At 35.5% G+C, this 13,190-nt stretch overlaps 1 protein-coding gene across 1 annotated transcript in view; it reads right to left on the minus strand.

Annotated features, from left to right (window-relative positions):
* The window catches only part of SPRY3 (sprouty homolog 3 (Drosophila)), a 63,998-nt gene extending 59,889 nt beyond the window's left edge, over positions 1-4,109 (minus strand). Inside the window, exon 1 of the mRNA XM_008575697.1 lies at positions 4,059-4,109. The gene's annotated coding sequence lies outside the window, so the exon portion shown is untranslated. The remainder of the gene's footprint in view (positions 1-4,058) is intronic.
* Positions 4,110-13,190: the final 9,081 nt, after the last annotated feature.

The following is a 13,190-nucleotide window of genomic DNA, read 5'->3' on the forward strand; positions in this document are numbered from 1 at the left end:
GATCCGTTGCCGGACACGGAAAAAAAGACAAAAAAAAAAAAAAAAAGCCATATATGACAAATCAATCACCAGTATCTTTCTGAATTGGGAAAAGCTGAAAGCTTTTTAATAACAGGAACAAGACAAGGATGCCCCCTCTCACCACTCCTATTTAACATAGTATTGGAAGTACTAGCCAGAGCAATCAGGCAAGAGAAATAAATGAAGGACTTACAGGTTGGAGAAGATGAAGTCAAACTACCTGTTTGTAGATGACATAATCCTGTATATAGAAAAACCTAAAGACTATCAAAAAACTCTTAGAGCTGATAAATCATTTCAGCAAAGTTGCAGGATCCAAAATCAACACACAAAATTCAATAGTGTTTTTATACTCCAATAACAAACTAGCAGAAAAAGAAATCAAGAAAGCAAGCTCATTTGCAATAGTCACTAAAAACATAAAATACCTAGGAATCAATTTAAAAAATTAGGAGGTGAAAGATCTCTATGATGAGAACTATAAATCACTGCTGAAAGAAATTAAAGAGGGCACAGACAGATGGAAGGACATTCCCTGCTCCTGGACTGGAAGAATCAACATTATGAAAATGTCCACACCACCCAAAGTGATCTACAGATTCAATGCAATCCACATCAAAATATCAAAGAGATACTTCACAGAAATAGAGAAACAATCCCATGTTCATATGGAACAACGAAAGACCCTGAATAGCCAAAGCAATCCTGACGGAGAAAAAAAAAAAAAGCCAGAGGCATAATACTACCTGAGTTCAAATTATACAACAAAGTTATAGTAACCATAATAGCACAGTACTGGCATAAAACCAGACACTCAGACCAATAGAACAGAATAGAAGACCCAGAAATCAACCCACATACTTACAGCCAACTGATCTTTGACAAAGGCACCAAGAACATACATTGCGGAAAAGACTGCCTCTTCAATAAATGGTGCTGGGAAAACAGGACATCTATATGTAGAAGAAGGAAACTAGTCCTGTACCTCTCACAATATACCAAAATCAACTCAAAATGGATTAAAGACACATATAAGAACTGAAACTATAAAACTCCTAAAAGAAAATATAAGGGAAACAGTTACCTATTATGTTTCATTGTTATGTTTACCCATATTTTCCTATTTCGTTTCCAGATTTTTTGTCTGGCTTCAGAAAGCCTTCCCTACTTCAATATATATTTTAAAAGTATCTTATATTTTATATTTAAATATTTAGCATGTCTGAATTTATTTTTTTCTATTTGGTGTCTTTTTCCCTATTTTATTTTATTTTATTTTGTTTTTAAAATTTTAATTTATTGTTTTCATTGTACATGTTTATGGGGTACAGTTGTTTCAATACATGAATATATCGTATAATGATCTAATAGATAGGCTAACTATTCTGATTAGATCATTATACGATATATTCATGTATTTTTAAAATTCTAAATAAATAGGCAAATGTTCAAACTCTTCTTTATCCATTGATTTGAAATATCATATTTATTAATATATCTGACTTTATTTATATCCATAGTGTGTCTTTATTACAAATTCTTGGCCAATTGTTCAAACACCTCTTTTCCTCATTGATTTGATCTGTCATATTTATTGTATATTAAATTCCCACACGTATATAGTTGAGTTTCTGAAAACTATTTTATTTCATTGATTTATTTGTTTTATATCTGTGTCAGGCCCACATTTTTACTATTGTAGTTTTATAATAAATTTGGATATCTCGGAAAGTGAGATTTTCTGAACACGTTATTTTTTTGTCAAGAGATTTTTTTCATTATTCTTACCTGTTTGCACTCCCAAATGAACTTTTATTAAGTCATATTCAAAAACTTATTAAATCACAAGACTTTCAGCTATGGTAGAGTGAAGAGTTCAGCCAGTTTCTTCCAACAAAACAAGTATAAAACTGAACATTACAGGGCTTTGGAAACTGGCAAAGGCAAAACAACAGAGAAGCATTTATTTATGAAAACCCATTATAAATTCTGGCAAAAACAGTGGGAGTCTGCAGCATTCTTGCCTGGGACTACTCCCATCCTAGCTCCCCTACCTCAGTCACTGTGGTTGTTTCACTAGGGAGGGCTGGCTACGAAAACCAATGCTTCGCTGCCTAAAGGAGCTGGCTTGATTTGGAGCAGAGGTGATAAGAGTTTGGATGTTATTGTCCCCCCAAAATTCATGTGGAAATCTGATCCCCAACATGGCAGTGTTGGAAGAGGTTTGGGTCATGGGGGTGGACCCCTTGTGAATGGGCTCATGCTTTCCCAGGGGGTGGGGGTAGTGAGTGAGTTCTCACTTTATTAGTTCCCACCAGAGCTGGTTGTTTAAAAAGACGCTGGCACTTCCTCTCTCTCTCTCTCTCTCTCTCTCTCTCTCTCTCTCTCTCTCTCTCTCTCTGTCTCTCTTTTTCTCTCTCTGTCTCGCTTGCTTCCTATCACTATGTGATCTGCTTGTACCTGCCAGCTGAGTAGAAGCAGCCTGAAGCCCGCACCAGATGCAGCTGTCCCAGAATCGTGAGCCAAATAAACCTCTGTTCTTTATAAATTACCCAGTCTCAGGTATTCTGTTATAGCAACACAAAAATGGGCTAATACGTGAGGGAAACAGCTACCCTCAGCAGTTTATCAGTAAAAGTAGCAAACGAGGGAAGACCCTACAGCTTGGCTAGCCTGAGGTTGTGGTTTTTGTTAGAATAAGTAGCAGATAAGTAAGAAATGTAATAGTGAAATTCTCAAAATGAGAGAGCTATAGAAGGGCTAGATGAGCAGTAGGTCTGAACAGTGGGCTTAAAATGTCCAGCAAACCATGCTGTTAACAGATATGCTGTCATCCAGGCTTTGTACTATTTATACAGCACAGGCGGTGCAGATGTACCATACTTCTTTAAGGGCCCTAGGATTTTTGAAATGGTAAATGCGAATTGGCTTCAACTTCAAGTCACCAGCTCCATTAGCCCCTAACAAGACAGCCAGCCTGTCCTTTGAAGCTAGGCATTGAATTTTCCTCTCCAGCTGTGAGAATCCAAGATGGTGTCTTTTTCTAATGTAGAATTGTTTCATCTACATTGAAAACCTGTTGTTGAGTGTAGCCACCTTCATCAATGATTTTAGCTAGATCTTCTGGGTAACCTGCTGCAGCTTCAACATCAGCACATGTTGGTTTACCTTGTTAAGTTTTATGTTATGTTTGTTTCTTTAAAAGTTATGATCCAATCTTTGATAGCTTCAAACTTTTCTTCTGCAGCTTCTTCACCTCTCTCAGCCTTCAGAGGAGAGTTATGGCCTTGCTCTAGATTAAGCTTTGGCTTAAGAAAACGTTGTGGTTGGTTTGATCTTCTATCCAGACCACTAGAACTTTCTCTGTATCAGCAATAAGGCTGTTTCACTTTTTTATCATTCATGTGTTCACTGGAGTAGCACTTTAAATTTTTTTAAAGAACTATTTTTGCGTGCACAATTTGGCTAACTTTGGTGCAAGAAGTCTAGCTTTCAGCTTCTCTCAGCATTTGACATGCCTTCCTCACTAAGGTTCATCATTTCTAGATTTTGATTTAAAGTGAGAGATGTATGACTTTTTTTTCATTTAAACACTTCGAGACCATAGTAGGTTTAGGCCTAATCTCAATATTGTTGTGTCTCAGGGAATAGGAGGCCTGAGGAGAGGGTGGAGCAGCCAGAACATATACATTTATCAAGTTCACTGTCTTATATGGGCTCAGTTTGTTGCACCCCAAAACCATTACAATAGTAACATCAAAGATCACTGATCACAGCTCATCATAACAGGTATAATAATAACAATAATAAAGTTTTAAGTATTATGAGAATTACCAAAATGTGACACAGAGACACAAAAGGGGCACCTGCTATTGGAAAAAAAAAAAAAAAAAAAAAACTGGTGTCAATAGACTTGTTCGACACATGGTAGCCACAACCTTCAATTTGTAGAAAATGCAATATCTGGAAAGTGCAATAAAATAAGGCATAATAAAACCAGGTGTGTCTGTATCTTCATTTTTTTTCCTTATGCTTACCTGTAAGATGTGAGTCTAGCATTCAAAATTAGTGTCACTGCCAGTTAGCTCAGTTGGTTAGAGAGTGATGCTGATAACACCAAGGTCCAGGGTTTAATCCTTGTAGTGCCAGCCACCAAAAAGAAAAAAGAAAAAAATTAACATTAGTGCTACTGTATTTTGCACTATGCATAAAGCTGGTTGGCAGTAAGTGTCTCTCTTACTCTATTGTAGTACATATGGACTGCAATTAAGGCTATTGAGGCAGAAATAATTTTATGAGCTCTTCAGAAAACAGTTTTTACTTATATTAGAACAGTCTCCTGCCCTTTTACTTCCTGTGTGTATATGCACATTTTGCAAATGATATTTAAATTATACTGCAGTGTAACCTTACATTTTTACTTAGTAATATATTGCGGGCTTGTTCTCATGTTATTATTTTCATAAAATGTGTGTCTTAGTAAGCATGTATTTTCTTATCCCAGAGGCATATCCTAATTTATTTAACCAATCTCTTAGTGTTGGGCATTTAAATTGTTTTAAGTGTTATTCTAATCCATGGAATGCTGCAGAAAAGATTGTACAGAAAATTTAAAAGCACCTCATTATGGCTTGAGGATGAATTTCTAGAAATAAAATTGTTTTGTGAGATGCACTAAAAAAATGAAAGGCTAGATAAGCTGTTCACACGTCTTTGGCTGATTGTGAAAATACAAGCATACACAAGGTGAATCTGAGAAGACCCAGCAGAAAGTAAAAGTTGAGGATATCTTTAAAATGTCCTGAACATTGAATTCACTCTCATGTCCACACACAGATCTGCTTGAAGAAAGTGAAAGATTTATGGACTAAGGTATTTGAACGTGTCTTCTGCTTAATTATTTGATGACCACCATGCTATGCAGCTACAGGAACAACCCACGGATGGGTTTAGCCAGGCTAAAATTAAATATTTTAAAAAGGAACAGAGACATCAGTGGGTGCACAGCATGGGAAAGACAAACTTTGCAGATTAAGTCCAAGCGAGTTACTAAAATATAAAAAAAGAGAAAAAAGAAAAGAAGAAGAAAAAGGAGAAGGAGAAAAAACATTAGGGAGCAATAGCCAGAATTGAGTTGCTGAAATATATTATCTAAAATAGCCAGATTTCAAGAAAATAAATTAAGAGATGTGTGAGGAAACAGCAAAACGTAGCCGATTATCAGGACTAAAAGCAGTTAGTAGAAACTAACTATGAGTTGGCCTAAATGTTGGATTTGGTAGACAATGACTTCAAAGCAGCTATTACAAGTATGTTTAACGACTTGAAGGAAGCAATCTTTACAAAGCTAGATGAAGCTAAACAACGATGACCCAATAGATGAAAAATCTCAATAAAAAAATAGAATGAAAAGAATCAAATAAAAACTACAGGGTTGAAAAGTATGATAACCAAAAGGAAAACTCTCCTAAATGGTTTCACACCATCTTTAGGATGGCAGAGAGAAGAATCATTGAACTTAATGGTAGAGCAATAAAAATTATCTAATGTAAGTAATGGAGAAAAAAAGATTGAAGCAAAATTAACAGAACCTCAGAGATCTGTGGAATACCATCAACTGTATGCACACACCTATAATGGGGACAGACAGAAAGTGTCAGAGAAAATATCTGAAGAAATAATGACCATAAAACTCCCAAATTTGATGAAAGGCATTAATCTACATACAAAAGAAGTTTGACAAATGCCAAGTAAGATAAACATAAACAGAGCTACACCTAAACACATCATAGTCAAAATGCTGAAAAACAAAGGCAAAGAGAAAAATCTTGAGTGCAGCAAGAGAAAAACAACTCATTGTGTATAAGGGAACAAAAATTAAATTGATGGCTGACATTTCATCAGAATTAATGAAGGTCAGAGGTAGTGGGATGATATATTCAAAGTGCTGGAAAAAATCTGTCAACCAAGAACCCTATATCACGCAAAATTATCTTTCAAAAATGAAGACAAAATAAATACAGATCCAAGTAAACAAAGATTGAGAAAATTCACTGCTAGGAGACCAGCTCTACAAGAAATACTAAAAAAAAAAAAAAAAAAATTAAAGCTGAAAGGAACTCATACCAGATGGCTACGTGAAGTAGACCGTGATAATTTAAAAGATGTATTGTATTTCCTAGAGTGACCACTAACAAAATAGCTCAAAAGTAGCATTAAAAACTCAACAGAAGACTTAAAATTGTTGTACATCAAAAATTACCTGTTTAGCTAAAAAGGAAGGAGTAAAAGAAGAAAAAGACATGAGTCATATAGAAAAATATTAGCAAAAGTCACAAGTAAATTCAATCATATCTACATTACATAAAATGTTAATGAATGATATAATCTAATCAAAAGGCAGATATTGTCAAACTACATAAAAAAGCAAGACCCAACTAAATGCCATCTACAGGTGGCACACTTTGGATTAAAGATACAAGTAGGTTGAAAGTAAAAGGGTGGAAAAAAATATACCATGCAAACTATAACCATAAGGGGCTTGAGTGGCTATATTAATATGAGTAAATAGACTTTAAGATAAAAAAATAGAATTGCAAATAAAAAGAGAGATTTTATAATATTAAAAAGGGTCAATACATCAGAAATATCTAACAACACATGCCTACTTAACAATAGAGCCCCTATATACATGCAACAAAAACTGACAGAATTGAAAAGAGAAATAGACACTTCAAAGATTTCAATAATTTATAGAATAAACAGACAAAAAATCAGAAAACTTGAACAACACTATCAACCAGCTTGACCTAACTGACATTTTAGAACATTTCACACAATAACAATAGAATACACATTCTATTCAAGCACACATGAAATATTTTCTGGGATAGACCCTATAATAGGTCATTAAACAAGTCTCAACAAATTTGAAAGGTTTAAAATGATTTAAACTATGTTCTCTGACAATAATGAAGTTAAATTATAAATAAACAACAGAAAGAAATTTGGAACTATCCACATATTTGGAAATCAAACAGCACACTTCCAAAGGATCCATAAGTAAAAGAAATCACAATGAAAATTATAATGCATTTTTAACTGAACAAAAATGACAACAAAACATATCAAAATTTATTGTGTGCCCCTTAAGCAGTGCTTGGAGAAAAATTTATACTTCAAACCCTTTAACATAAAGAATAAACACTGAAAATTAATAATCTAAACTTTCACTTTAAGAAACCGGAAAAGCAAGGGCAACTTAAACCCAAAGCAGGAAAAGGAAAAAATAATAAAGATCAAGAGCACAAATCAATGGAATGGAAAGCAAAATATACAGTAAAAGAAAACCAATTAAACCCAAACTTGTTTCTTTCTAAAGGTCAATTAAATTGCTAAATGCTTACACGATCAAGACAAAAAAATGAAAAGTCAGGTTAGAAAAATCAGAAATGAGAGAGGGGCTATCACTGACCTTACAGAAATTAAAATAATTTTGAGGAAATATTATGAACTAAAGAATGCTATCATATAAAAAGAATTATACAACGTGATCAAGTTGGATTTAGCCTAGGAATACAAGGTTGGGTTTTTTTAACCTGAAAATCAATTAATTTAATATCTTATGATAATGAAGCACAAGAACAGTAAGGCAATATCAAAAGATGCAGAAAAAGCATTTGACAAATATTAATATCCGTTCATTAGAGAAACTCTTGGTAAGCTAGAATGAATATTTCTCAATCTGTAGAAAGGAATCTATGAAAGATGGTGAAAGACTTAGTCAAGAGTCAGCAAACTACAACCCAAAGTCAGGCCCCCTGTTGTTTTACTGTAATGCTTCCATGTCCTTTTATTTACATATTGCCCATGACTGCTCTTTTTTTACAGCTACAGAGTTGAGTACTGGCTACAGAAACTGTATAGCTCCAAAACCTAAAAGATTTAATGTCTGGACCTTTCAGAAAGTGTTTGCCAACCCCTGGAATATATGGTTTCTACCTAGGATGAAGAACAAAGCCCATGTCCATGTTCTTGTCACTTCTATTCAACACTGTACCAGAGTTTGTAGACATTGCAATGAATCAAGAAAAAGGTATAAAAGACATTCAGATTAAAAAAAAAGATGTAAAATTGTGTTTATGAATAGATAACATAATCATATATAAGTATGTGGAAAACCTAAGGAATGTACCCAAAAAAGCTACTGAAACTAATAAATGAATTTAAGATACAAGATCAATTACACCAAATAATCAGATTTCTACATACCAGTGATAAATAAATAGAAATTTAAAATTTAAAAATCATTTAGTAGTAAGGTAAAAAATTCTTAAGAACAAATTTAACAAAAAATTTGCAAAACCTGTACACAGAAAACTTCAAAACATTGTTGAGATAATTTAAGGGAGACTTATATAACGAAGAGATGTACCCTGTTCATGAATTGATGGATTGGAAGACTCAATATTCTTAAAATGTCAATGCTCCCCAAACAGATCTATAATTCCAATTCCATCTCAATCAAAATCTCTGCAAGATTTTTTAAAAAATATAAATTGAAAAGCTAAATATAATATTCATGCAGAAATGCAAAGAACACAAAATAGCCAGCACAATTTTAAAAAAGAAAAAATTAAGACATATATTATTTGATTTTATGACTTACATTAAGTCTACAGTAGTCAAGATAAAATGCTATTGGCATAAAGATAAACATACAGATCAATGGAATAGAATTTAGAGACCTGAAATAGACTTGCATATATATGGCCAATTGAGTTTTGACACAGTTGCCAAGATAATTCAATGTATGCAGGGGGTGGCGTGGGGAGGGCAGAAGAAATGGTGCTGGAATAACTGGATATCTATATGTAAAATCATTAGCTACTACCCTTATCTAACACCATACAAAAATTAATTCAAAATGGATCATAGACTTAAACATAAGAGTTAAAGCCACCAGGTCTCCACCACCAGGATCAGTGCAGAAGGAATTTTCCTTTGTGGCAAAAAGGTAGGCAGAGGACCCACACCAACCCCCATCCACAGCACAGAAGCTCACATAAGCTTTGGTAGGACAAGCCCAGAACCAAGTGTGGGGAGCACCCTAGACTACACACACTGCATCACTCTAGAACACTAGCACAAACTGTGTGCTCCCCGCCCCCACCCTTGTGACCCAAGGCTTTGCAGGATGGCACCATTTTGAAACGAGAGCCTTTACAGGAGTGTGCCCTGCCCTGGGGCCAATAGCCATAGTTGCTTCCCCAGCCTTAAGAGTCTGTCCCCAGCACACTCACAGGTGAGGCTACAGTGTCCTGATCCCGGCAGCCTGAAGCCTGGGCTCACAGGAGCTGACTCTAGTTCTGCAGTCTGGGAAGCCAACTTTAGTCCTGCTGAACTGACGCACCCCCATGTCCCCAGCCAAAGATCAGACAGGCAGACCCTCCTCAGGCAGACCACCCCATACCTCTACCTACTCTTATACTGCTCCCTACTCCCATCCCCCAACTGAGTTGTGTGCTCCTGAGCCTGCAACCTACAAAAACAGTTCACAGGTCTCTACCTTAATGAATATGCCCTCAGGCCAGGGGAAATAAAGTACATCTGCCCCTCCTGGAGAAGCAGCCAAGCAGTTCCAACCTGAACAGTCCAGCCTAGTGGCCTTGCCAACAGTCCTAGAAGCACCTGCACTAGCCCCCTCACTGCAGGCATGCTGGGCAGCCTTGCCATTGACTGAAAAGTAGCTGGTTGGGCCTCCTTGCTGCAGGTCTGCCTAGTGGCTTCACTCAATTCCTGAGAAGCACCTCAGTAGATCGACACATGGCAGACCAACTCCTGAACTGCAAAGGAAAGCACCACCTCACACCAGGCACAAAGATCTGGCACAACAGAAGGGCAACTAGCAGACCAACACTCAGCTAGCTGAGACAAAGTACATCCGTGCCCCTGGCTCAGAAAAACAACTCAGCTGTCATGCCCCTGAAAGACCCACCTCCAAATCTTTGAGCCATCACAATCATACACATCTGAGTGAGAAACAGCTTGGCTGACATGTCCCTTGAGGGCCTGTCCCTGCTCACAGAAGCAGTATAGAGACTCTGCCATTGGAAAACCAGTCCCAGAGGCCCTGACATGCCATACACCCACAACCACAGCCTGAGAATCAATCCAGCAACCACATCCCCAGTGAGCCAGCTTCTGAGATGACTGAGCCACAGGGTGCATGTGCACACCAGTGGCCTGTGAAACAACCATACCATACATCCCCTAACAAAGATGTGCCACTGAAGCCACAAACCTCTACAACATAGGTCACTGAGTCACTTACAGTCATAGCAAAAGGGGATTACAGCTGAAGAAACTACACAAAGTCTACACTACTACATCCATCCTGGACAAAGCCATTGCACTCTACCCAATCAATACCCTATGATTCACTTGCAGGTGAAAGTCTTTCCCCATGAAAACCACTCCACAAAACTCAAAGAGGTGACTTTTTCAAAAGACATACAGATATAAATGCAGGGAAATAAGAAACACGACACTACCAAAAAAAAACCCAAAATAATTTTCCAGTAACTGACCCCAAAGAATCAAATCACTGACATTCTGGAAAAGGAATTCAAGTTAATGATCTTAACAAAACTCACTGAAAAACAAGAGAATACAAACAATTCAACAAAATCAGAAAAAAATTCACCATCTGAATAGGAAATTCAACAGACATATCATTAACAAAATCAACCAGAAATCTTAGAATTGAAGAATTCATTGAATGAAATAAAAAATACATCCAAGAGTCTCAACAACAGACTAAATCAAGCAGAAGAAAGAACTTACGATCTTGAAGATAGCAGTTTTGAAATAACATAAGAAGACAAAAAGAAAAAGAAAAAAGATTAAAAAAGAATGAACAAAGCTTACAAGATCTATGGGATACTACAAAGCAAACAAATATTCGAATTATGGGTATTCCAGAAGGAGAGAAAAACAAAAAAGATATACTGAAAACCTTTTAAACAAAATAATAGCTGAAAAGTTCCCTAGTCTTGGGAAAGATATGAACAACCAAATCCAGGAAGCTCAAAGGTCCACAAATAGATTCAACACAATTAGGTTATTTCTAAAACTCAATGTAGTCAGACTATCCAAAGTTAAAGACAGAGAAAATTCTAAAAACAGCAAGAGAAAAATGTCAGGTTACTTATAAGGGAATCCCCATTAGACTAACATCAAACTTCTTAGCAGAAATCTCAAAGGCCAGGAGAGAATGGGATGATATATTTAAAGTACTGAAGGAAAAGAAAGTGTCAACCAAGAATATCATAGCCAGCAAAGCTATCTGTCAGAAATGAAAGAGAAATAAAGTATTTCTCAGGCAAGCTAAAATTAAGAGAATTTATCACTACCAGAATGGCCTTACAAGAAATGCTTAGGGGAGTCCTACATCTAGAAGAGAAAGAACAATAACCATCATGAAAATATCCCCAAATATAAAACTAACTGACAAAGTGGATACACAAATTAGAAAGAGAAATGAATCAAAACTTATCAATACAAAAAACCACCAAACTTCAAGGATAAACATTAAGAGAGGAAGAAAGAAACAAAGGATACCAAAACAAACAGAAAATAATCAACAAAATGACAGGAGAGAGACGTTCCATATCAATAACAACCTTGAATGTAAACAGATTAAATTCTCCAATTAAAAGATATAGACTGGCTGTATGGGAAAAAACATGACCCAACCACATGCTGCCTACAAGAAGCACACCTTATGTACAAACACACATAGACTAAAAGTGAAGAGATCAAAAAAGATATTCCATGCAAATGGAAAAAAAAGCGAGCAGGTGTAGCTACACTTATATCAAATAAAGCAGACTTTAAATCAAAATCTGAACTAAGAGAAAAAGAAAGACACTATACAATGATAAAGTTATCAATACAGTAAGAGGAAATAACAATTATAAATATATATGCACTTAACACTGGAGCACCCACATATATAAAACAAATATTATCAGATCTAAAGGGAGAGATGGACACCAACACAATAATAGTTGAGGACTTTAACACCCCACCCTCAGCACTGGACAGATCACTGACACAGAAAATCAACAAGTAAACATCAGATTTAAACAGCACCATAGACTGGATGGACCTAACAGAGATACAGAGCATTCCATCCAATATCTGCAGAATATACATTCCTTTCATCAGCACATGGAACATTCTCCAGAATTAACCATATGTTAGTCCACAAAATAACTCTCAACAAGTTCAAAAAATCTAAATCATACTAAGTATTTTTTTGACCATAATGGAATAAAACTAAAAGTCAATAGCAAGAGGAACTTGCAAAACTACACAAATAAATGGAAATTAAACAATATGCTCTTGAACAACCAATGGGTTAAAGAAAAAATTAAGAAGGAAATAAAAAAATGTCTTGAAAGTAATGGAGATAGGAACACAAATCCTATGGGATACAGCCAAGGCAATATTAAGAGGAAAGTTTATAGTGATAAGCATCTACACTAAAAAAATAGAAAGATTTCAACTAAACAGCCTAGCAATGCACTTCAGTGAATGAGAAAAGCAAGCACAAACTAAACCTAGAATAAGTAGAAGAAAAGAAATAATAAAAATTGGAGCAGAAATAAATGAGACTGAGACTAAAAATACAAAAGAAAAAAACAATCAAATGAAAAGCTTCTTCTCTGAAAAGATAAACAAAATCACCAAACCATTAGCTAGATTAACCAAAGGACAAAAATAACCAAATAAATAAAATCAGAAATGCAAATGGAGACATTATAACAGATAGCACTGAAATACAAAGCATCATCAGAGACTGTTATGAACAACTATATGCCAATGAATATGAAAACTTTGAGGAAATGGGAAACTTCCTGGACACATATGCCCTATCAAGACTGAATGAAGAAGAAATAAAAAGCCTAAATAGACCAATAACAAGTAATGAGATAGAATCAGTAATAAAAATCCTCCCAGCAAAAAAAAAGTCACAGGACCACATGGATTTACTGCTGAATTCTACCAGACATTTAAAGAAGAACTGATAACAATACTTCTTAAACTATTTCAAAAAAATTGAAGTGGATGGAATTCTTTTAAACTCATACTATGAGTCCAGC

Source organism: Galeopterus variegatus, unplaced genomic scaffold (assembly GCF_000696425.1).
Source record: "Galeopterus variegatus unplaced genomic scaffold, G_variegatus-3.0.2 Scaffold1223, whole genome shotgun sequence".
In the NCBI taxonomy this organism is placed as follows: domain Eukaryota; kingdom Metazoa; phylum Chordata; class Mammalia; order Dermoptera; family Cynocephalidae; genus Galeopterus; species Galeopterus variegatus.